Source organism: Chiloscyllium plagiosum, unplaced genomic scaffold (assembly GCF_037043375.1).
Source record: "Chiloscyllium plagiosum isolate Xiang-an unplaced genomic scaffold, Cpla_swu_hap1 HiC_scaffold_42, whole genome shotgun sequence".
NCBI lineage: Eukaryota > Metazoa > Chordata > Chondrichthyes > Orectolobiformes > Hemiscylliidae > Chiloscyllium > Chiloscyllium plagiosum.
This window is the reverse complement of record NW_028270180.1, coordinates 93625573-93652748: the sequence shown is the minus strand read 5'-3', so window position 1 is coordinate 93652748 and position 27176 is coordinate 93625573.

The following is a 27176-nucleotide window of genomic DNA, read 5'->3' as shown; positions in this document are numbered from 1 at the left end:
CTGGAGCGTGTTGAGCACTTAACTTTGCAGTGGTGGGTTTAAAAGATGATTTTGGTGTTTGGATCTGTGTTTCTGACACTGGCGGGGGCAGCAAATTTTGCTTGCATATGCTCAGAATCAGTTTCTTCCTCACAGTAAAGACTTCAACTTGGAGAAGGTGGTGTTGGGGTGATATTTTAAATTGTTGTCCTTGGGGACTGGGACACGTAAACGGTGATGTGCAATTTCGATGAATAAAACCTAGAATACAAGACTGACCTCAGAAACAGAGATCATGACTTTAATTTCCTGCAATCCCATTCATTCATGTCCCTTATGCAGGGGATTCTACCATCTTTACCCAGTCCTGCCTACGAGAGACTCCAGGACCAGAGAAACATTAGCTGACCCTTAATTCAAGAATCCCCACCGTCTGGGGAAGCAGGGTAGTCGGCCCATCCAATCCACTTGCTCCCTCCGAAGCGCATCCCACCAGACCCAACGCTATTCCCTGTCCCATAAGTCGCCATTTCCCATTGCTGATCCCTGTAACTGGCACATCTTTGGTCAGAGAGAGGAAAAAACAAAACGCAAATACACAGAGAATGTGCAGACTGCTCACATACAAACACCCGAGTCTGGGATCGCACCCGGGGTTGTGATGCAGCCAGGCAGCAATGAACAAGAAATGAAGAATAAACGGTGTCCTGACCAGTGATACTCAGATCCTGTGGGTGAATGACTTTAATTTCTTGAAATCCCATTCATTCATGAAAACACATTCACAACATGGAAAACAGGATTTGTATCTGTGTGGACACAATTTAAAAAGATCGTTTACCCTGGGCAGAAAAATAGGCACTGAAATCACAGAGAAAGCAGGGCAATGTGGGAACTGCTGGAAGGGATTTAATTAACCACAGAAATGGAAACTCATTTAATCAGTAACACTGGGGAGAGGCAGTTCACTAATCCCGTGAGTGGGAAGGCATCACTGAGCAAAACAACCTCCGGAGACTCCAGCAGGATTACATATCCCATCAGAAGTTCGATTATGCTGTCAATGCTGCTGTTAATCCCAACCAGCTATCTGTTCCATAGCGTAAGTCATAGAGTCATACAGCATGAAAACAGGCACGTCAGTCCAACCAATCCATGCTGAACATACTGCCAAACTAATCTAGTCACATCTGCTTGATCCTCCTGTACACGCTGAGGGGTGATAATTCCCTTGTAACTTTATTTCTGTATTGTTAATCCAAAAACCCAGGTAATATTTTGGGGACAAAGGGTTCAGCTCCTGCCATGACAGATGGTGGAGTTTGAATTCAATAAATACCTGGAATTGAAAATTCTCGTGATGACCAGAATCAGTTGTGTGGAAACTCCCATCAGATTAACTCATGCCAGTTCGGGAAGCAAACTTCCATAGTCATCTGCTCTACCCCACATGAGACTCCATAATATCGTGGTTGCATCTTAACTGTCCTCTGGGAAATAACTGATGTACTAGGCATGAATGAATAGATTTTATTTTAAAAATCCCACTTTCTCATTCATGTATGGATCCAATTGTCCTTTAAAAGTTGGAAATGTACCCTCATCCATCACTTCTTCAGCAAGTTAATTGCACACGTAAATCACCCTCTCAAGAAAAATGCCTCACCTATCTTTTTTAAAAATCTCTCTCTCTTCCTCTTAAACATATGCCCTCTCGCCTGGAAATTCTCCTCTTGGAAAAGGTAGCCATTGTTAACTCTAACTTACCTCTCAATAAGTCATAAACTTCTATCAGGTCGCCGCTCAAACCCCTTTCTATAGTGAAAACAGTCTCCACTAGGAGAAAGTAAGCACTGCAAATGAGAGATCAGAGTCGAGGGTGATGTGCTGGGAAAGCACAGCAGGTCAGGCAGCATCTGAGGAGCACGAGAATTGACGATTCGGGCAAGAACCTGATGAACGACACTTGCGCAAAAAGTTGAATCTCCTGCTCCTCGCAAGCTGTCTTTCCTGTTGTGGTTTTCCAGCACCCCAATCTCGAATCTGAAAAAAGTCTCAGCCTATCCAGCACTTCATTATAACTCAAACCTTCCACCGTGGCAACGTGTGTGTATACCTTTTCTGAACCTGCTCCAGCTGAATATTATCATTCCTGCAATTGTGCGACCAGAACTGAACATAATATTCCAGAAAAGGCCTCATCAATGTTCTGCAAAATTTCAACTTAACGTCCTAACTACTATATACAAAGGACTGAGCAATGAAGCGAAGTGTGTCAAATGCCTTTGAACCATCTTGTCTGTATGTGATGCAAACTACAAGGAATTATGTACCTGCACCCCTAGCTTTCGTGATCTCCAACACTACGCATAGCCCTATCACAAACTGTATAATCCCTCCTCTTTTCGTTTTACCAAAATGCAATGCCTTCCATTTATCCAGATTGAACTCCATGTTACATTTTTCAGTCCAACGGCTTATTAGATTAAGATCCTTTTGAATCTTAGATAATCTTCCTCACTGTCTACAATTCTGATGTAGCCTGCAAACCTATGAAACATGCCTGCTGTGAGTTTCACTGTTTTTTCATATAGATCAATGATTCCTATTTACTTGTAGTGGCCGTGATTTAGCAGTGTGCAGATCGTACAACAGTTAATCATGCAATTAACCATGAGGAAGAAAACCGCAGACTGCAGGGAGCTATCAAACAATTGGAAATAAAATTGGAGAATGCAATTCATTCCAGGCAGGTGGGGGATAGAGAAGCAAAATCAAACTTCAAACCAGCCGTTCACCCTCCAGTTGTGGCATTCAGTTGTCTCAGCAAGATGCACTGTATATTGCTATGTTATTATAAACTGGAACAAATTTTCCATTCTGCCCCACCTTTGACCAGAAGCACTCCTAACCTCGGATTTGTTTGCTTCTCTAAACCATCATAAAGTACCGTGCATTCACCGGTTGTGTCACTGGAGCCATCGAGGAGCTCTGCCACTTCATTCCCATCCCGATATCCATTTGGACCTTCACGGCTGCGCCACTCAGTTCCTCTGATTCTGGGGCTGGGAACTGGGACTATGTGGCAGCAGTGGTTACTGCCTTGTGTGGGAAAACTGGTGAAGTAACTGATGTTAAACATCATTGCTATAATTCAACATTTCAACATTTCAAACATACATTTCAACAAAACCTACACTGTCCCAGAAGTCTTTGATGTTTTGGAGAAATCTATTTATCTCAGCCTTCAACATATTAATGATGGAATCACCACAGCCACTGGGGACACCGACGTTAAAGAGTCAGCCCATTTTGAGTTCCCATATGTCTGTCATTGTTCACTAAACACTGGTATTGTGCATTTGGTTCTCTGCCTAACATTTCTCTGCTACTGTACTTATTGCTCGCTGTTTGTCTGTGGGGTGCCATGATCGTGTAGTGGTTTGTACTCTGGGTTTTAGCCGCAGCAATCTCGGTTCAAATCTGAGTTACGGCAATTGTTGCTCTCTCTGCCTCCGTTTTCGTGAAACACTGTAAGAAATCAATTGTTTTATCATTGTAATCTTCTCAAAGGCAATGATCTTTTTCATTCACATTCTGATCCCTCACATCTCTGTTTCATATGTCAGAACTCAAATCCGCCTATTCTCAAAGATTTCTCTCCCTTCGAAGATCACGAACTGAACTTTCCATCCCCCCCCCCCCCCCCCCTCCATTTCATAAATTTGGAGATGCCGGTGCTGGACTACGGTATAAAAAGTTTAAAATCACACAACACAAGGTTGTAGTCTTAAAGGTTTAATTGAAACACTAGCTTTCGGAGCGCTGTTCTTTCGTCATGTGGTTGTGGAGTCATTTCCTATTTCATTTAGGCACTGCAGAATCTAACACTGGCTCTCACATTGATATCGGTCAGTCTATGCTGCTGCAGCCACTGTTGCTGGGTAAACGTGCCGCAACCCCACGATGGGGACCTACAGGCCAGTTGATCCATTTGTTTACCACTGTTGAGAGATCAATACTCATGTAGCAGCATTTACTGACATGGACCAGAGATTACTGGGGGTGGGGTGGGGTGGGGGGGGGGGGGGTCAAGCTCAGGAAAATGACACAGGACAGCATCGGGGAAAAACTACTTCATTGGAAAAGATCAGTTTCACTGGTTTTCTGCAATGACTGTTAATTCAGACTGGACTGTTAATTCAGACACCAGGGACTCGGGTTTGACTCGAACCATGCTAGATGGTAGAATTGGAGTTCAATAAATATCTGGAAATACGAACCTAATAACTGCCATAAATCCATGGTCAATTGTTGAAAAGAAACAAAACCATCGGGTTCACTAACGTCCGTTAAGGAAGGAAACTGCCATTCTTACCTGGTCGGGCCTCCATGTGACTCCAGACACGCTGCAATATAGTTGAGACTCAGCTGCTGGATGTATAATTAGAGATAGCAATAAATGCTGCCGAGCCAGCGAAGCCCTCATACTGTAATAGAATAAAATAAAAGTTTATTTGGCTCTAGCTAGAGTACAGAGTGCAGTTCTACAATTCACATTATAGCATGGACGTGATCGCACTGGGAACAGTGCAGCAGAGATTCACTGGGGTATTTTCTGGGCTAAAGGGTTTCAGTAATGAGTAAAGATTGGATAGACTGGTGTTGTTTGTCGCTGAGCAGCGGAGATTGAAGAAGACGTGACTGAGATGTACAAAACAATGAGGGATATGGATAGGATCGACTGAAAGGAGCATTTCCTGTTGATGGATGGATTGAAAAATGGGGCCAAGAGATTTAGGGAAAAGGCAGAAATGTTTGAGTAGATGTGCGTAAAGGGTCAGAGAGGCGGAAACACTTTTAACCTGAAAAAAAAATCAGATGTGAATTTGTGATGCCAAGACATATAAGGCTATGGGCTAAATGATGGAAAACTTGATTCAGGGAATTAAGCAGTTGTGTTGGACAAGTGCAACAACAACTGGCTGAAGGGCCTACTTCGATGTTGTTGCTCTCGGCAGTATTGTGGTTACTGTCCCCGCCTGTCACCGGGCTCAATTCTCTGCTGGGGGCATCGCAAATGCTTTAAAACTGTCGCTCTGTTCCCTAATGAAGGTTATTAATGATAGGCCTTCCATTCTCGATTGAATATGTCACAGGAAGGACAATGCTGTCTGAATCAGCGTGGAGAAGGACTGTAACTCCTGGGGAGAGAGAGTGTCAGTGAAAGTACAAACACATGACTTCTGCAAACTGTGCATTGTATCTCTGTTTGAACGAAAACCATTTTATCGATTTGTTCCTGACTGACTTTTTTGCTTAAATCAGTAAGCTGAGAAAGAAAACAGGGTCAACCCATTCAGACCTGAGTGCAGAAACATTTCCTGTAGCACCAATGAGGTTGTACAGCGTAGAACCGCATTTGGAAGCAGTGAATTCGGGTTGATGGGCGCAGCTTACTTTCACTCGGCTGAGTTACCAGTGTATAAAGCCATTAAACATGATACGGGTGGTGCTCAATGTGATGGTAGATTTGCTCAGTGGTTCGCACTGTTTTTAGGTCTGCAGGTTAGGTGGATTGGCCATGTTCAATTGCCCTGTCGTGTCCAGGGAGTGAAATCACTAAGTTAAGTGAATTAACCATGGGTAATAAGGGGATAAGGTCTGCAGTCACACGATGCCAGGTTTTATTCCAGTAGGTTTCTTTGAAATCACAAGCCAAGAGGGCTGTCCCTTCTTCACGTGAAATATATGAGATAGAGAGGGGGGCTGGTTGTGATGCTGTTCAGAGTGACCATACAGACTGGATTGGCAGATTTGTACTTTCTGCATTTTAGGAAATCTGTGATTCTATCAGAGAGGATACTGCCAGCGTTGACTGGGCTGATAAGACATGAGAGACGATGTGACGGCGTTTAGTGGGGATGGGATTTTATTTATTTGTATAATAGAAAATTTGCAACTGAAGCAAGGAAAACCGAATGTAAGTTTTCCAGAGTATGTGAGGTTTGGAGAGAGTAAATAGGTGGTAAATTCTCTCTTTCAAGTTAGTAAAACTCTGAATGTCAGGTTTTCAAGACCATTGATGTAGGAAAAAGACATGATGGGAGCAGAATTTCTGTCACTCAGAGAATTGGTTTCCAAAATATTTGGAAAGGCACACTTCGAGACACACAAGCAGTGAGTTTCACCAGGAGAGAGGCAGCCTGTGGCCAGGAAAAAGTGTAAAAGTCGGGTGTGGGGGATGGAAGGTGCGAGGAAACAACGTCTAATTTGGATGACTTTAAAAGTAAAGAAATATCAGAAACGTATGCAGCCGAATAAAATTCAGCAAAAAAAACCTCAGAGATTTGAAAGATTAAATACGCAATATCTAATTGTGAGTTGCTGTCCTCTTGGTGCTCTCTTCATACCAGAGGGCAAAACCACCTGCCCGTAGCTTCCCTGTCAAGATCCCATGGATATTGAACGTTTACAAATGTTATTTTGTGATTATAGAGCTCCCCTCCACCTCCTTTGTTTCAAGGAGAATAATCCCAGCCTAGCAGATCATTCCATGAAGCTCCATTTTCTACAGTGTTGGCAACATGTTCGTAAATCTCTGCTGTCCCCTGCAGCGTCCTTTCATATTATTAAGGCAGGTAGAGAAATTTATGCGAGGAAACGGTTGAAATTCAAGCATAGACAGGAATTGGAACTTGAAATCAGATAGTGATTTGAATCAGATTGGTCCACACAAGGACGAAACAGAGTAATGATAACTCTGACAAATGAGAATCTAATCATATCCCATTGACATTCAATGGCTTTACTGTTAGCAAATTACCCCGTGTAATCGTCCACAGAGCTAGTATTTCGGATAAAAACGGATAGAAACTGGCTATATAAACAGTTTGACATCAAAAACATGTCCTTTGGAAGACATTTTTTGATTATAAACTCAACGTGTGTCTCCATGAATCATACATCACTTGCAAGGCACAAATGAGACGTGGAACACAACTCTATCCATTTGCTTAGATGGGCGTAACTTCAATAACACTAAAGGAACTGGATACCATTTACGACAATGCAGTCACTTGATTGTACCTATTGATTACCTGCAATATTCATTCCCCTCACCGCTGAGGCGCAATTGCAGCAGAATGCACCAACTACAAGATGCACTGGAGTAAGTCATCCGGACATTTTTGACAGAACCTTCAAAGCTCAACAGCTGTACTGACTATAAGGGCAAGGTTGGAAGATGCAACGAAAGGCCACATTTGCAAGTTACTCTCCAAGGCCCATGTCACCCATATAACCCTGAATTGGAAGGGAATCAGAGATAAACTCATTGAGTGGTGAAGCGGGCTTGATGGGCAAAGTTGCAAACTTCAGCCTTCCATCTTTTAAGTTACAATTTTTAAAAAATGTTGATTTATGCGGTGACCAGACTTGTGCTCTGCCCTTTAGCTGTTCCCTAAACTGGTGGTTGCAAAAGTTCTAATATCATCTGTGGTCAACAATAGAAAATATCTGAAAACCCACTCAATCAACTGATTCCCCTCAAGATTAAAGTGATGTTGGAGAAGCAGAGCAGGTCCGGCAGGATCTGAGGAGCAGGAAAAATTAACGGAAAAGCCCTTCATCAGGAATGAGACTAGGAGCATATGGGATGGAGAGATAAATGGAAGGGGGTGGGGTTGGGGAGACGATAGCTGAGAGTGCAGTAAGTGGATGGAGGTGGGGGGGGGGGTGGGGTGAACATGATATGTCAGAGAAGAAGATTGAGTGGATAGGTGGGAATGAAGCTACACAGGTGGGACAGGTCAGGAGGACGGTGTTGAGCTGGAAGGTGGGAGCTGGGGTAAGGTAGTGGAGGGGAAACCAGGAAACTGGTGAAGTCCAAATTGATCTAATGGGGTTGAAGGGTCCCAATGTAGAAGATGCGGATTTCTTCTTCCAGGCACCGAGGAGTGAGGCAGTGGTGTGGAGGCGGCACAGGACCTGCATGTCCTCGGGAGAATGAGAGGGGGAGATGAAATGTTTGGCCATGAGGCACTGGGATTGATTCTGGCAAGTGTCCTGGAGATATTCTCTGAAGTGCTCTGTGAGAAGATATTCGATCTCCCCAATTTAGAGGAGACTGCACCGGGAGCAACAGAAACAATAAATGACATGTGTGGAAGTGCAGGTGAACCTTTGATGGATGTGTAAGCCTCCATTGTAGCCTTGAACGGAGGTGGGGGTGTAGATGCGGGCGCAGGTTTTGCAATTCCTGCAGTGACAGGGGAAGGTGCCAGGAGGGAAGGGTGTGTCATTGGAGGGCGTGGACTTGACTAGGTAGTCATTGAGCGAATGGTCTTGGCGTAAAGTGGATAAGGGTGGGGAGGGGAACACATCCCTGGTGGTGGGGTCCGTTTAGAGGTGGCGAAACTGTCAGCGGATGATGTGATTTATGTGGAGGTTGGTGGGATAGATGATGAGGACCAGTGGGTTTCCACCTTGTTGTTGTTGGAGGTGTGGTGTTTGTGGGCGGAGGTACTGGACATGGATGAGATGCGTTAGAGGGCATCTTCAACCACATAGGAGGGGAAGTTCCGGTCTTTAAAGAAGGAGGCCATCCAGTGTGTTCTGTGGTGGAACTGCTCGTTTGGGAGCAGATGCGAAGGAGGTGGAGGAATTGGGAATACAGGATAACATTTGCACAAGAGGTGGGTTTGTAAAAAGTGTCAGTAACACTGACCTCGAGGGATATGTTTCCCTTCCCAACCCTAATAACTTTTCACATAGACTGTTTCCTCCACGATTACCTAGTCAAGTCCACGCCCTCCAATGACCCGTACTCCCCTCCCAGCATCTTCCCCTGCTACCAGAGGAATTACAAATCCTGCAGCCACATCTTTCCTCTGACATCCTTCCAAAGCTCCAATGGAGGCTTCCACATCCATCAAATGTGCATCTGCGCATCCAATATGTCATTTATTGCATCCGTTGCTCTTGATGCGGTTTCCTCTACATTGGGGCCACTGGGCACCTTCTCGCAGAGCGCTTCAGACAACATTTCCAGGACACTCACAATATTCAACTCCATCGCCCCGTGACCAAACACATCAAACCCCCCTCCCCCCACCACCATCACCACCCACTGTCCCGAGGACATGCAGGTCCTGGGCCTCCTCAACCGCCATTCCCACACCACCCGACGCCTCATCTTCCACCTTGAGACCCTTCAACCCCAGGGCATCCATGTGGTGTTCACCAGTTTCCTCATCTCCCCAAGCCCACCTTATCAGAGTTCCAGCCTTCTAGCTTGGCACCATCCTTCTGACCTGTCCCACCTGTCAATCTTCCTTCGCGCCTATGCGCTCCACCCTCTTCTCCGACCTATCACCTTCAACCCCAATCCACCTATTGCACTTTCAGCTAAATTCTACCCAGACCCGGTCTCCCGTTTATCTCTCCACCGTCGAGACTCACAGCTTTATTCATGATGAAGGGCTTTTGCCTGAAACGTCTTTTTGTTTTTGCAACTCGGATACTGCCTGACCTGCGGCGCTTCTTCAGCACCACTCTAATCTTGATTCTGATTTCCAGCATCGACAGTAGGCACCTCCGTCCAACTGATTCCCCTGTCCATTGATCTTCAGCGATCGTGAATGTAGACCCCAAGATCTCTTTTTTTTCCGTCTACACCACACAGAATACTCACTGTTATTGTTTCTTCTCCCCAATTTTTTTAACTCTCATTGGTTTGGATTCAATTCCATTCGCCATTTTACCTTTCTACTTGACTGATATATCCCTGCAGGTAAAAACAATGACTGCAGATGATGGAAACCGGATTCTGGATTAGTGGTGCTCGAAGCGCACAGCAGTTCAGGCAGCATCCGAAGAGCAGTAAAATCGATGTTTCGGGCAAAAGCCCTTCATCAAGAATGCAGGCAGAGAGCCTGAAGGGTGGAGAGATAAGTGAGAGGAGGGTGGGGGTGGGGAGAAAGTAGAATAGAGTGAAATAGGCGAGTGGGGGAGGGGATGAAGGTGATCGGTCAGGGGGGAGGGGCAAGTGGATAGTTGGAAAAGAAGATCGGCAGGTAGGATAATTCATGCGGACAGTGCTGAGCTGGAAGTTTAGAACTGGGGTGAGGTGGGGGAAGGGGAAATGAGGAAACTGCTGAAGTCCACATTGATGCCCTATGGTTGAAGTGTTCCGAGCGGAAGATGAGGCATTCTTCCTCCAGACGTCTGGTGGTGAGGGAGCGGCGGTGAAGGAGGCCCAGGAACTCCATGTCCTCGGCAGAGTGGGGGGGAGAGTTGAAATGTTGGGCCACAGGGCGGTGTGGGTGATTGGTGTGGGTGTCCCGGAGATGATCCCTAAAGCGCTCTGCTAGGAGGCGTCCAGTCTCCCCAGTGTAGAGGAGACCGCACCTGGAGTAACGGATAATAATAAATGATATTGGTGGATGTTCAGGTAAAACTTTGATGGATGTGGAAGGCTCTTTCTGGGCCTTGGAAGGAGGTGAGGGAAGTGGTGTGGGCGCAGGTTTTGCAATTTCTGCGGTGGATGGGGAAGGTGCGTGGATGGGAGGATGGGTTGTCGGGGGGCGTGGACCTGACCAGATAGTCACGGAGGGAACGGTCTTTGCGGAAGGTGGAATGGGGTGGGGAGGGAAATATGTCGCTGGTGGTGGGGTCTGTTTGGAGGTGGCGGAAATATCGGCGGATGATTTGGTTTATGCGAAGGTTGGTAGGGTGGAAGGTGAGCACAAGGGGCGCTCTGTCCTTGTTACGGTCGGAGGGGTGGGGTTTGAGGGCGGAGGTGCGGGATGTGGACGAGATGCTTTGGAGGGCATCTTTAACCACGTGGGAAGGGAAATTGCGGTCTCTAAAGAAGGAGGCCATCTGGTGTGTTCTGTGGTGGAACTGTTCCTGCTGGGCGCAAATACGAAGGAGGAGGAGGAATGGGGAATATGGGCTATATCCCTGCAGTCTCTGATATTCTTCGTCATAGTCAACGACACGAACAATTGTTGTATCATCAGAAAACTTCTAAATCACGGCTCCGACAACTAAGTCTAAAGCATTAGTCTACATTAGAAAACAGTGGAACATCACTGGAAACACACATCCAAACATGGTTCATTGCTGGTTGGAATTAACGGCTGCAATAACAGCAGAATCGAATTCCTGCTGTAATTTGTAAACTTGGTGGCGACTCTATCAGTTGGTCTCCTGAGTGATCACTTCTCACATATGGGAGAGGTGAATGACCTGTGCGCACTCAGCCTTTTTTACACCTCAGCGAATAATTGAATCCCTTCCTGCAGTCACCCCATGGCCCTGATTTCTTGGCACTGCGTGTATCCTTTTGTCTATTTAGTTTGGAAAATCAGTTGAATTCGAGTCGACATAGTCACGATTCCCATTTTCCCCGTTGTCCATGTATTTTTATTCTTCCATATACTCCCACGGAATGTGGTTATCATTGGTTTGACGAGCATTTGTTTTTCATTCTTAATTCACCTTGAACTGAGTCAGAGGGCATTCATGGGTGTACCACATTGTTGTGGGTCTGTAGTGACAAGTTGACAGGACTCATTACGGTCCAGCAGATTTCCCTTTCGAAGGGACATGAATGAATTAGTTTTCAGCAATATAAAGTTATTGCCTCTGTTCCTGAGATTCGATTTATTTTCTAGATTTCATTCATCGAATTTAAATAACAGCAGCTGCCACGTTCCAGTTACCAAAGATTACTAGCCCAATAGATCACCACCGCACTAACAACTCCCTGCTGCATTTCTTCATTCAAAGAATGACATTGTCAGTTAAGATTATCGCAGATGGAGAGAGAATAGGACAGTTTCTGTGTTGGAATGGAAACAATGTACGCTGGATTGGAGTGTTTACTGGAGCAAGAGACTGATGTGGAGACGATGTGAGCAAAAGCAGTTCTTACTGTCAGAAAACAAAATATTGCTTTGTTAATGAAAATCTCTTAGAATGCTTTCAATATATCGACCTCTCACTTAAGGCTCCAGCACGCTTCCTCTGAACCAATCCTCAGTGCTGCTTAATGCTGCCGATGAATCTTAATAATATAATAACTTGAGGCGAATATGCCCTTCCACCTCGCCTTTGACCAGAAGCACTCCCAGCCTCAGCATTTCACGGGCTTGAATAAATAGACAAAGTCTTTTCCCTGGGGTCGGGGAGTTCAGAACTAGAGGGCATAGATTTAGCTTGAGAAGGGGAAGATATAAAAGAGACATAAGGGGTAACTTTTTCAAACATGAGGGTGGTACGTGTATGGAATGAGCTGCCAGAGGAAGTGGTGGAGGCTGGTACAATTACAACATTTCAAAGGCATTTGAATGGGTATATGAATAGGAAGGGTTTGGAGGGATATGGGTTGGGTGCTGGCAGGTGGGACTAGATTGGGTCATGATATCTGGTCGGCATGGACGGGTTGGAATGAAGAGTCTGTTTCCATGCTGTACATCTCAATAACTCTATGACTCTATGACCGGGCCTTTACCAATCAGTTCACTGGTACCACAGAATAGCTTCAGGTGCTCATTTCCACCCCCACTTCGGTTTGGTATTTGCGGCTGCGCCACAAAGTTTGTCTGATTCCGGTTCTAGGAACTGGGGTTATATGACTGACTGCAGCAATGGGTACTTCCTTGTATGGGGAATTTGGTGAAGAAACTGTTATTAACACATTGTTATTGAAACATACACTGCACCAATATCCCACACTATCCCCTAAACGTTTTTTTCTCGAAATCGAACAAACTCAGTCTTCAACATGCAGTACCCGATGGAACCACCACACCGTCTGGGTAGATCGAATTTAAATATTCAGCTAATTCTGAATTCGCACATGTCCGCTATTGCTCGCCTAATATTCGTGTTGTGTAGCTACGACTCTTCCTAACATATCCTCTGCCATTGTAATTATTGCTGTTTTTAGGCACGTTTCTCTGCATGACTCAGTGGTGGTTTGAAATTTAAAATATTCTGCATTGTGGTCGCAGTAAGCTCGTTTGAATCCGAGTCACTGTATTTTACTCCTTGTGACTCATGCTGAAGAAACACAGAAAGGCATTAGTTGATTTTACATGAAAGCATTCTCTGAGATTATGATTTTTCCTCCATCAAACCCCTCTCTCACACACATCTCTGCGAGTTATGTGTCAGGATTGAGACTCACGAATTCTCGGAGAATTCCCTCCCTCCCGCATTCACTTACCTCCTTTAAATATCCCCTGCCATTTCCCTTACAATCACTTTCACATTGACCTCGTTCAATCTGTGCTGTTGTGCTCACTGATGCTGGGTGATCGTGCCCAAGTCTCACCATCGGGACCTTCAAACCAGTTGATCCATTTCGGTACCGCAGTTGTGAGATCAATCCTCATGTCACAGCTTTTCCTGACATGGACCAACGATTGTTGAAACATCAGGCTCAGGAAAAAAGCACAGGGCAGTATTGAGGAAAATAAACTTTATTCAAAAAACACCAGTTTCTTTGGACTTCCGCATCATTTATTTCACTTGTTCATTCGGCTCTAGCAAGATTATTGTTTGTAGTTATGCTATTCACCTCTTGGCAGGGATGTGATAGCACTGGAAACGATACAGGGGAGATTTGCCAGGATATTGTCTGGGTTGAAGAAGAGAGATTGGCCAAACTGGAGTTGTTTTTCTTAGAGCAGAGGAGATTGAAGGGAGCATGATTTGGATGTACAAAGTACTGAGGGATATGGATAGCATAGACTGAAATAGATGATTCACTCTGATGGAGATGTCGATCACGGGAGTCCATCGATTTAAGATCAGAGGTGGAAAGATTAGAGTGAATGCGTGGAAAAACTTTTTCAAACAGTGTGTGGTTGAAATCTGGAATACAGTGCATGCAAGGATTTGAGTGGCAGAAATCCACATAACTTTCCGAAGTATTCAGATGTGAATTTGTGATGCCAAGACATACAAGGATATCGGTCAAGTGATTTGAAAAGGAGTTAGAATAGTTAAGCGATTGTTATTGAGCAATACAGATACTCCATTCCAAGTACGGGTTATTAATACCTGTCCTCCCATTCTCGAAGGGACATGTCACAGGAAGAACTGTGCTGTCTGAATCAACGTGGGGGAGTACTGCCGCTCCCGGGGCGACAGAGTGACAGTGACATTGCAAACACGTGACTTCTGCAAGCTGTACCTAGTGTCAGTGTTGGAATGAAAATCATTAAATACGTTTGCTCTGTCGTGGGCGGTTTATTTATAGCTGGTATCTCAGGAAGATATACATTCTGCCCTGTCCCCACTAGCCCGTACCACTGAATAACGGCACTATGAAGGACAATTTCTCTCTGTATGCCATCATCCAATCATGCTTGACCTCGTGCACTTTCCCATATGACACCATTCCACGAAATCCAGAAGGTGTAATGCTGCTCGTTTACGATGTCTCTCCTCAATGTGTAAGGTTTCAGTGATTTATCTGCCCATCACTCAATTGAGCAAACTGCATTTCCTGCTCACAATGTGATCTCGTCCAGACTGTGGATAGAAAAACAGAGCGGGTGACCAACGTGTGTACACCTACGTTCTGTCGGCAAACAAAAAAGAAATACCCTGAGCTTCCACGTCCGTGACACTGCAACATCCCTCTGTGTTCTCAAGCCTCCATTACAGTTTTGTCTACTGCAGAGCTCCCGCAGAGCACAGCACGAGTTGGAAGTGCGGCACGTAATTTCCTACTGACAGACCGTGCAATCTTCAGTACCCAACATCGAGTTCAATCATTTTCGACTCTGTCCACCTTCTTTCACGTTCCTGCCCCACCTACACATACCATTAGTTCCAAAGGCGGATCATTTGGCTCGAAAATCTCTCGCCAGATGCAGTGGACCTGCTGATTTTGTTCAGATATTTCTGTTTTGTTTGGATAATTTTGTTCTGTTCTGATCGCCAGACTTCAGGAAACGTGTGTTTGCACGGGAGGGTGGTCAGAGGTGATTTACCAAGGTGGTGTCTGAGCTGGACCATTCCCCCTGCGAAGATAAGCGAAAGTGAGGGCTGCAGGTGCTGGAGCTCAGAGTCGACAGTGTAATGCAGGAAAAGCACAGCACGTAAGACAGCATCTGAGGAGAAGGAGAATCGCTGTTTATGGCACAAGCCACCGACATTCCATTACCGGAAAATGCCTGGAGGAAGAATGTCTCATATTCCACCTTAGGACCCTGCAACCACACGGGATAAATATGTATTTCAACAGCTTCCTCATTTCACCTCCCCCCACATTTTCCCAGCCCAAATCGTCCAACTAGGCACTGCTCTCTGGACCTGGCCATCAATTCCCCCCTCTGAACTGCCACCTTCTCCCTCAGCTTCGTCCAATTATCACTTTCCCAGCTACCTCACCAACAATCCCATTCCACTCCCTCAACCCCGAGTCAAAAGTCTCATTCCTGATGAACGTTTTATGCCAGATACATCGATTCTCCTGCTCCTTGGATGCTGCCTGACCTGCTGTGTTTTCAAAGCACTACACTCACGCCACTGAAAAGATAGATGAGCTCGACTGGGGCTCTTTATTCGACTGCGCAGAAAGCTGAGATAATAATTGATTAACGTGCACAGAAAGGCGATAGATATGTGTGATAGGAATAAACTTCTTATGGGAAGGGTAAATAACCAGGGATATAGATGAAACGCCAGAGAGAAGAGGTTCAAAGAAGATTTAGGAAGAATGTTTACATCCTGAGAGTGTTGCTTGTCTGGAACACAATGTTTGAACGTGTGATAAACCTAAAAGTCAATCAAAACACTTCAGGAGCATTTAACCGAACACTTGAGGAGCTAGAGCATGCACAGATTAGGACCAGGAACTGGAAAGTGGGGCGAGGATAAACAGATAGAGTCATAGAATCATAGAGATGCACAACATGGAAACAGACCCTTCGGTCCAACTCATCCATGCCGACCAGTATCCTAACCCAATATCTTCCCACCTGCTAGTAATCGGCCTATATCCCTCCAAACCTTTCCTATTAATGTTGCAATGCCTCTTAAATGTTGCAATTGTACCAGCCTCCACCACTTCCTCTGGCCACGAGTTCCATAGATGTACCACCCTCTGCGTGAAAAAGTTGGCCCTGAGGTCTCTTTTATATCTTTCCCCTCTCACCCTAATGCTACGTCCTCTAGTTCTGGACTCCCGGTTCCCAGGGAAAAGACTTTGCCTATTTATCCTATCCATGCCCCTCATAATGTTGTAAACCTCTATAAGGTTACCCCTCAGCCTCTGACGCTCCATGGAAAACAGCCCCAGCGTCTCCCTATAACACAAATCCTCCAACCCTGGCAACATCCTTATTAAACTTTTCTGAACCCTTTCAAATCTGTGGCACAATGAAAGACGTGTTGGACAGTTGCTGCATTGTTAAGATTGCGATTCAAAGTTTGTGGGTTGAGTCCCACCAGAATCGGAGTTCAGTTCAGATTTCAGCTGAATCAATGATTGTTCTGCTGATTCATCATCAGTTCCCAACATCTGGCGTTCTCGTCCCTGCTAATGTCCAGAGAAGATTCCTCACCTTCTCGATGGTGAGTTTTGAAGGAATTGTATCATTTGAAACATGATCAGCCCAGAATCAGCTGCTCATTCATAAAATCCACTGCAGAAGCCCACTGTCTCTAAACACATTTCCCTCCCACTGTTGCACAGAGATTTTCGGTTTATTCAGTGTCATTTTCCCTTTGGGCGACAGGTTGATGTGAATGGGCCCGGAAAAGATATTGACGTGTTCGGTCAGCCACGATGATATCAAATAGCGGGGTAGCGCTGGCGGGTGAAATGCCCCACCCCCCCCCCCCCCCCCGCCCCCCTATTCCTCTCTGTCTGTGCTGTTTCTGACAGACGGTTTTAAACAATAGCATGATGAGGACCCTGTGAATCTACACCACGGAATACCAAGGACGTCCCCCTTTTCTCACCACTTTCACAGCTGGAATACACAGCTCCTGTTGCAGCTTGAGATCAGAGAGTGGAGGATTCTCCCAGTCGCACTCTCAGACTGCCTGTTCCTTCACATAGGTTTCCAACTGTACAAATGGAGCAAATTGCCGTGTGGAAACTGGGGATTCAGGGACAGATTTTCCCTTTGCCTGGCTAGAGTTCTGGCCATGGTAATAAACATGAATTTCGGACATTCTGTATCTTACTCTGGATCTTATCACTTTACAATTTAAAATGAAAATCAATTTACTCTTACATAACATTCTTATATCTTCAGTATTGTGTGCAATATGTCCTTGGATGTAGCCATGGTGAAGACTGATGATGAGTGCAGTATGTTTCATTTTGTCTGTAGGAACTTGCAGAAGGAAGTTAGTGAAGTGTCTTTCAATCGAATTTTGTGCCAAATTGAAGCCATCGAATAAGAAGCCCTGTGACAGCGATAATATAACATTGGAAACAACGCAGAGACCCACGGAAACCCAGTTTTCAATTAAGTCTATTTTGCACAACATTTTTCTGTGTTCCATTTCCTCAACATGATGCTCGAATAGTCACATGTACATATCGGTTCGTCCTCCTCTGCCTTAGCTTTAATTTCAGAACCACAGCAAAAATAGAGCAGGTGGGTCGAAAGTCCCAGAGGTACGAGTAGGGCACCTTGTAGTCTTGCTGCCGGCGGCTCCAGTGGAGCAACTGATCAGCGCTTGGTACTTAACAACGTGTAAAAATGGCGCAGTAGTAATTTCAATCCTTATCTAAAGTTGCTTTTACTGACGTTGATCAGGAATTATAGGAGCACCAGACTGAAGCGTAGTTGAAGAATAATATCAAATAAAGCCGCATCTATTCTAAAACTCCAGTTTCTGATTTGTGGGATTGTTCTGTCTTTGGGAAGGGTGTCAATTATTAAACGTAAAACTGCACATATTCCCCAGGTAATTATCCATTTGTAGATCGAGAAACAGGTGATATTTTAACTTGATGACCTTTTTCAAATCTCTGACACTGTACTGGATCACATTCTTGAAAAGGCTGTCAAACTCGTTTCATATTATCCTATTTGCCGCAAATTCACACAACTCATTCAACCGTTTGAAAGGAATTAGATTTATTTCTTTGGGTAGATTGAATGTTGTCAGCGAATCTGGTAAATTCATGACAAATAGTTTTGCTGCTGTGTGGAACAGAGCGTTCAAACAGAAATAAGGACGAGTCTTATCGTTTGATTTTTTAGACAGAGATCAATGAGTATTAAATAGACTCAGTTCCGTTCCTGGTCATTGTGACCAAATATTCAAGGCAACAGATGGCAATGACAATGATGCTTGACATCGACAGGTCCATTCCTACTCACTGGAGTCACATTGTATTACAGATCACGTGAGCGGAGGAGATGATGCTCCTTATGGCAACCTGAGACAGTGCAACAATTAATCCCACGTTGTTAGTCTCACTCTATAGCATAAACCAGTTAGCCAGCGGTCTGAGCTAACCGGCTTTCAGTTAATGCAAAGCTAAAACAAGCAGCTCAGTACATTAACAATCTGTAGCAGTTCACGTGGAACCAGCTGCTACACCTTTCAACACCACCAGGTCGACTTACACTTAACATGTTCAGTTGCAGGTGCGATGCAACCTCTTTCCGATGAACGCTGAACAATTCGTGAGTGCGTCACTATTGCCTCCCCATCCAAGCAGACCAGAATCCCTGTCCCTGTTAAATTCGTGCCTTGTGTGTCTGCAACTGGCTTTTCATCTATTCTGGAATCATCTTCTAAAATGATTTTTGTTTCTGAAAAATAAATTCCGAATCATGGATACAAAAAACAAATTCGAATTCGGCCAATCAGTTTAACTCATGCCCCAATCAAGTTTGAATTTGGTATTTTTACAATGTTAAAACCAATGAAACGATCCGACATTGTGTGGGACAAATATCGGACATTTTGAACAGTTACCCAGAGCGGCAAAGAACAGCAAAGAGAGCAGCTAAAAGACCAACAGATGCAGGATGTTAGTAAAATCTCCAAGAGGTGCCTATCTGGAGAAATAGATTGCATAGAAAAAAAGCATCAACACCGACCTGGAGAAGAGATCTACAGAGGAAGATACAAAGAGAAGATTCGACGACTAGCTGTTTTTTAAAATTGAATTTATTTGCAAATGTTAATGGGGTCGGGGTTGGGAAAGATATTGTAGAGCAGAAGGTTAAAGACCGGTTTAGAGAAAGGAGTTCTAAGGAGTTGCAAGTTGAATATTGTCTGTCAAATGTTAAAAGAAGTTGTTATTTTTAACTTTAAATAGTGATTTGTGGGATAGTTCTTTGCCTCTTGAATCTTAACAGAATACAGCATCGGATGAATCCTTTCTGTTTTGCTGGTTTGCAATACGAAAAGGGTTTACCCCGTCACGTAACAGCAGTTTCTGGGCTGGTTTTGTTGTTTCGCTCATTTGTGCATCTTGCCTCATTAACGATTTTGAAGTTGTCCCTCTACAACAAAGGTCCGTGCTTTTGCACCATTATCCAAAGGTGCAGTGTGTCTAAGCGACAGGGCTCCCTACAGTAACATCCGACGCTGATTCAGTCTATGTATCCTGATATTGACCCTTGGAAACATCACTGCGCACTCTCCTCGAGTCTGGAAAACAATCCCTTCACAGATAATGTTACATCCTGCTCTCAAGGGACTTTTCATTCCATCACTTTCAATTCCACACAGAGTCATTTCTTTGTTTGTATTCAAATCCTCTGAGCAGAGGGTCACAGTTGGAGCGTGCTGAGCCCATAACACAGATGTCAGACCATACTCTGTTAACAGTCGTCTGCTGTTCATCATTACACTAACAGCAGGTAAACGTATCTATGCTCTGCAAATTTTCACGCCTGTTTTAAGAAGCAAGATAAACAGGTCCTGGTCCTGCTTTTGTTGTCACACAGACCAAGATTGTAAACATTGGAAACTTGCACTGGTCGAGACTGTTTGCCCTCCCACATTCGTTTTCTCCCCAGGTGGTGTTCAGATGATAGTCTGAAGCGCTTTCTTCTGTTCCCTGTCACTCTGGGATGATGTGAGCTGTGAAATCTACTCTCTGAGGTGGGGGTCACATGACCAATCTTCGACACATCAGGTGCAATGTGCCTGAGCGACAGGACTCGCTGCAGTAACATCCCATACTGATTCAGACAGCAGAGCCCTCGCTGTCACTTCGTGAAGGACACAGACACAGATGACTGGGAGAGGTTCTCTCTTTCTTTGCAGTCCTGCACATTTCTATCTGTCTCAGATGGCGTTATTTGCACAAGGTTCCCAAAAGAATATCAGGTCCTGTGCATGCGCGATCTCCCTTTTGCACAGCTATCCAGAATTTTCATAACTCCCACTCCCTCAAACCCTCTCCCACACTCCACAACCCCGTGTTAGACAGTGAGCTGAAGAGCGCATTCATGTTTCTCTCCCACAACACTGACTGCCAATAGAACATGAGTTCGTCCAGGTGTCAATGTTGGGAGACCACTCGTGGGGGAAGTGGCGAGCACAGCCTCCGGGAAACCGGAAGTCAGAATGGCAAGGAGCTTTTATTAAAATGCAGTGCTGCCTTCACTCCTAATCAACAGAAAAATCTTGTTTTCTTTAAAAAAAAAACAAGGAAACTCACCTGACTTTTGGATCAGGCTTCTGCTGCTGTCTGACTTGTCTTGGATGTGATATCGCCTCGGGTGGGCGATATAAATGCAGAAGTAACACTTGAACCCTGGAGTTATGCATCCAGTTCCAGTTTGGACTCAGAAGGTATTATTTTGATGAGATCGAGTTCAGATCAAGGTACCGAAGCTTCAAGATACACACCAGGATCTTCTTGTAGGCCGCTACTAGACGGAGAAATGCATTCCCTAACTTCAAATGATGTTGATCCTGTTAATATGGATTTTGCCGAGTGCACGTCCTATTGCGGAGTAACCTGAAAGCCTTAATCTGTTCAAAATTTTGTTTTTCTCATTTTGTAATCTGCATGCCCTTGATTACTATGATCTGCCTTTACCAATCGCGAACAAAAGTTTTTACTGTACTCAGGTTCATGTGACAACCAATCAATTAAATAAAATCAATCAATCGAAACACACAAACATTTCTTTCTTGCTTGATGCCAGCACAGTGAAGGTTGGCCTCACTTTGCACTGTGACATATTTTGTGATTCTGAGTGAAATCACAATTAAACCAACAGAATGTGGGAAGTTACTCACAGGTTATATTGACACAGCCAAAATACATCTGCGCCACAGAGTATCACACAATAATAGTGAAGATCATTTGAAATCATCCTCTGAGGTACATGCCACACGCCAGATCAAAAGCTGAAGACTGTGTAAAACTGCTATGATCAGCGCTAACAGACCAGCACAGCGGGAGCGTAATGGGCTCATAACCATGAAATTAATGGATTGAAAACATCCTCTGCTCGTTGACAATTCCACGTTTCAGTGTGTGTATACTGCCCCCGCCAGTGTTTCTTTATACAAGAACTCTATTCTACGCATTGCATGTTGTTTCATTTTCCGCTTCCTTTCACTCAATGTATCTGAAATGAATATTTAGTACTGATACATGTGGGAAATTTACAGTGAGGAAACACACTGGTGAAGTACTGGATGCTTCTTCGCTGTTCTCTGTCGGTCTGCTCTGTTATGATTCGCAAAGTCACTTGCCACAGCTGGGAATATACTGGTGAACGTGAGTCATATCAGTTGCAGAGTGCTGTATGCGCATGATGACCTGCAGGTATTCCTCACGCAAACCACACAGCAGTGTTCTCCCTGTGAAATGAAAAGCTGTGAATTACAATTTGATTAACTTGTTGGATACAGCATTACGATATAAACACAGCTCCGCATTATTAGGACATACATCACCAACTATGAATAACCACAGATATATACAAGCGACAGGGAGTCGCCATGGACTCGATAGGCTGAACAGCTTCTGTCGGCGCGTGAGTGACGCCACACGTTGATGCTGCGCCTCTTCCCGTCTCTGGGACAGAGTGGCTGATAATGAAACAATGTCTCATTGTCAACTCTATCTTCTGTGATAGACTGCTTGCAGCCCCATAGCTAAGGGACATGGGGATAGCTCTCAGTGAGTGAAGATTTCACTCGGATTGTCTTCATCTGGGACGGTTGGGGCTCAGATGATAACTACTACCCGATTGCAGCAAAGAAGCCGATGTTACTGTTACAAACGCCTTTCTGCAGGATGGTTGTGTGAAAACGGATTCTGAACAGCAAATAGGCTGCACAAAAATGCACTCGCATGAATTTACCTGAGGGTAGAGAGTCTGGAGTACATTTCTATCTTTTCAACAAGCTCAACATCTTTATCGCTGTCTCAGATAAATGATATTTGCTGGAGATCCCAATCAAACTTGCTGATTTCCAGCACTTGATGGAACTGGCTGTGCTGATGAGAGCGAGATTTAGAGCATATCCGCGCTTGCCTCTCTTCACACTGCTTGCAAGTGGAGGGAAATAGATGAATACTTTGCCGATGAAGACAACTTAGTATAAACGGAAGGGTCAAACAGCACTGTCCCGTGAACAAGGATACGGAATGACAAGGCGATATCCTTGAATCACTTTGGTGCTTAGAAACCCGAGAGCAAAGTGGGATGTAGTTGGACCTGAGCGACTCCCTGCTGGTTTGGTGTTGGAAATGTAAGAGTGTCTAGGGCATGATCTTCGCTTAGTAGCTTGTGTTAATACTGGCATGTGAGAATGTCTTACTTCAAGTGGCCATCGAGCCTTGGTTGTTTGATTTCACTTTTGCCCGGTCGTCCAATCAACTATTTGATAAAAATATGTAAATCATTAAGTTGCATCCCTTGAAATACCTTTGAGTTTTGGGGTCAGAAGTGTCATTGTAGTGGGCATGGCACAGTACTACATGTGCTGAAAGTGAAACAAGTGTTAGAGGATATCACCCACAGAATCCCACTCTCAATAAATCCACCATCTGGATATTTGCACACTTCTGGGTGTGAAACTTTAAGAAGTGGGGACGTAAAATGATTGGAAACAGCGCGGAACAGGTTGATGGGAATGGTGTGGTGTACGAGGAATGTCAACAATAAATGTCATTTGAAAAGTTGGGACAGTTCTCCTTGGAGAGCAGAAGGCCGAAAGCTTTCCAAGATATGAGTGGGATAGACAGAGGAAATAAGGAAGAGAGAGTGCTCCCCACGCCTGAAAGGATCGAGAACGATTCGGCAGAGTTTAAAGTCATTAGTAAAAGAAGAAAAATATACATGAGGAGAAACGTTTAAACATAGGGAGTGGTTAGGGTCTATAAACCACTGCCTGACATTGACAAAGATGTAGTTTCAATCGAGTTGTTTAAAAACTAATTCGATGTTTATATTGAAAGTAAAAGTGTGCTAAGTTACAGGGAGAAGGCAAGAGAATGATACCAAAAGAGAAGCACATTTATCTCTGTGGACAGCCAGCACAGCTTAGGTAGTTTGTGACACATTTGTGATTCAGAGTGGAATCACAGTTCGAACAACAGAATGCAGGGAGTTAGACCACGGTGATATTGGCAACAGAATATTATACAGCACGTACTTGTCACAGGGAGCATGGCGCAGTCTGAAAATCCTGCAGGGTGTCCTGCGGATCTTACTTAGCACATTTCACTATTCAGACAAGAGCAGAGCTCTGTAGCATGGCCAAGCAGCCTAAACCGCTGGATTCAGGTTCATGATTGGCAGACAGTGTAGCTTTGTATCCCACTGCTGCAATTTCTGCGCATCAGCTGCCTTGGTCAAAGCCAAGCAGAACTGTGGGCCTGCTTCTTGGAGAGTTAACTGCAGTATGGGAAAATGCAGACTCTCTCAAAGGGGTCAGTATCCGTGCTGTCATGACGTGTTCGCCTCCCACACTGTCAATCGCAGGCTCAAGCAGCTCCACTGCTGCTGTTTCGTTCCAGGCAAATTGAGTTTTCACTGGAACTGAAAAGAGACTTTGCTGTTGTGAAACAACGTCCTACGGTGGCTCAACTCGTCGTTATTTGGCGAATAGAAAAATTATTCCAATGAATTGCGATGTCATATATTCTTAAATTTCCTTCATTTCTGTCCTGGAGATATCGGAAGAGAAAGATAATCTAATCAAGACTGTAATTGATAAAATTCACTTCTTATGGCCCAATCTTATTGTGTTCTTTCTGTCTCTCTTTTCAACACTTTCTGTGAAGTGCTGGTGCACTAAGGCTCCAGGATGTTTGAAAGTGTAGATTAGAATTGCCCTGCTGTTAGTTGTGAGATTAGTTTATGGCTCATGCCCTCGGACTGTCTCAGATTCAGCATTCATGCTTCGCTGTGTCTGAAAATGCATTTGGTTGGCCAGTTTTGTTTGTGTTCCGTGTTGAATGCTTTCTGTTTTGCGAATCGCTCAATACGTTAAGAGATAACACGGTTGGTGAGGTAACTTGCAGCAGCAAAAATCCTCAACTCAGGATCTGGTAATATTTCACGGAGTATGGTCAGATGGGGCAAAAGCAAGGAAATCTTTCGGTTCTGCAGCGTTTCACATTACTACCTTTCCGGTGAACAGTCGAACAGACTAAACTATTGCACCACAGTGAGTGATGGCAAGCCCCGCTAAAAGTAATCCTTTATAGCAGGTGGAAGCAACCCAACGTTATTTGGGTCCACAGCGTGGAAACAGAGTCGTTGGTGGATCTCATCCATGCTGACCACATAGCCAAAGTTAAACAAGTCCCATTTCCCACTATTTGGCCCCTATCCCTCTGAACTCTTTCATCCAGAAACTCATCTTCTGAGCGGACTAGCTTCCTCCACTTCCTCTGGTATCCTATCCCATACATGCACACCTTTCTGTGTGGGAAGTTTGGCTCAGGTCCCTTTTAACTTTTTGCCCTCTCACCTTTAATCTATGCTCTCCAGTTTTCAACTAGCCCCACCCTGGGGTAAAATACTTAAATACTCAGTTTACAAGCTTTCCATAAAGATCACGCTCCAGCCACTGCGCTCAGGTAAAATTGATCCAGACTATTCAGCCTCACCCGCCAGTCCAAACATTGACAACATCCTTATCGATATTCTGCAAGTAATTTCACATGATTTCCTTCCTTTTCCGATTATGTCAATTTCGCTGAACAACAGCGAGCTATTGGAAACGGAAAGGTGAAGCACAGAACTGCTGCAAATATCAATGCAGGACACCGCTGAATAGCAGCAGATTTCGGTGAGACTCACTTCTGTAGTGTAGTCGTCTTCACATTCGCCTCATATGAGAAAGGTCCCATTTTGAATCTGGGCAGAAACAGCGCTGTTCCCAAAACAGCTTTTTCGAATGACGAGATCGGCGTTTTCTTGCCTGCTTTCCATTGAGAAAACCTGGCGTTGAGTTTGCTCGCGCATATCTGCTCTCGGGGTGAAAGGTCATGCAATTCCATTTAATTACTGGGTGAAACATTGTTCAGTGAATCTCCAATCTGTTTCTGAGCATACGCCATCCTGTTTAAGAGTGTAGTATGAAAAGCAGTAACGCATTTGCATTCCTTGCACAGGCGGCCCGGTTCAAAGCCAATGAGGAAGCTGAAGTGCTGGTGTAGCCTCTCTGTCAAATGTATCCGAACGTAGTCTCTGAAAGGGCTCATTTGGAAGCTGTCTGCCGTTATTCAACGTGCGAGAATTAGCACCAGAAGTCGTGAATCATGTTTTCGCACAATAGCGACTCATTCCATCTGTAACAGCAATAAATGAATTTACAATCTCAGATCAACCTCTGGACTTGTGCTGTCATAGCGTCACTAATTGTTTCCAGCATCTGCAGTCATTGTTTTTACCTAGCATCACTAATATTAAGGTGTGCACCGAGATCTAAGCCATTCTGGAAATGGGACTGCGGAAATAATAGACAGGCTACCGAATGGATTTGCATCCATTTGGTTTTCTTTAAATCACAGGTGATCAGGAAAATGTAAACGGGGAGAAGGAGGGAAGGGGAGGGGGAAGCGGGATAACAAAGTGAGGCAGTTGCCGCTCTGGTGAAGCTCCTTCTTTGTGACTCACTCAACAACGAGAGATGTGAAGGTGCCTCAGGCGGGAGAGCTTTTCACATCGAGAACAAAGAGCACTCACGTACAGTTAGCACCACTTTAACATCTTGTGGGATGGGGTGTGGGGTAATCACCTTTTCACTTCTGTCAGTATGTTCAGAAACTGTCTTTTATATTGACGTGAACAGAAACTGCATCTCTAATTTAGTAAACTTTACTGAGTCGCTTCTCATCGATTCCCACAGAGGGTTCCAACTCAGCTGGCAGCCATGTCGTTCATGTCCGGGTGGAGACATCTCTGCAGCAAGTTGCACGGTTAAGGTAAAAGACAGGGAAAGTGCCAACTCATACTGGCACCGAGGTTTGAGCATACTCACAATGTGATCTGTCCTTCTCGGAATGTCCTGCTACCTCCGCTTTTTATATGGAGAACATTCTTTGGGACGCTTATTCTGCAAAACAGTCCCAGTGGCTGAAACTATGCTGCACGTTATGATGTGGAACATGGCCTGCTCAGCTTTGTGCACTTTCCCTGTCTTCTGGTATGTTTCATGTTCCGAGGAAAAGTGAAAGTTGTTCTGTTTCAAGCGATGGGCGAATTCATTTACTAAAGTAAGAATCGAAATTCCAGGAATGTCATGCAGCTCATGGCTATTTTATGAAATCATGACGGAACATGGATTCTCACACTCACATATACATTTGTAGGTGAGAAGTGTCTCAGAAGATAGATTCAGCTTTCCATTGTTTTTTGTGTTGATTAATAGGCTACCATTATCTACTGCGAAATTGATATTGTAGTCGGGCATAAAGCTGCTGCTATACGAGCAGGACAGGGATCGCAGAATGCTTTCCCAGTGATTTTTCTTCTGTTGTTTTGCAGAAGCACAATTGAAAATGTACGAAAATAAACCGCGCACACGCGCGGGTGTTACCGGGGCCGAGCGGTCGAAGGCACTGGATCCAGGTTTCAATCTCTAAAGAGTCGTCGCATCCAATCCCACCACAGCCATTACTGCGGGAGAATAGTAGAACTGCAGCGTGATTAAGTGCCATGTTCAAAGCAAAAAAGAACAGAACTGGTGGGTTTGCTTCTTCGAGAATT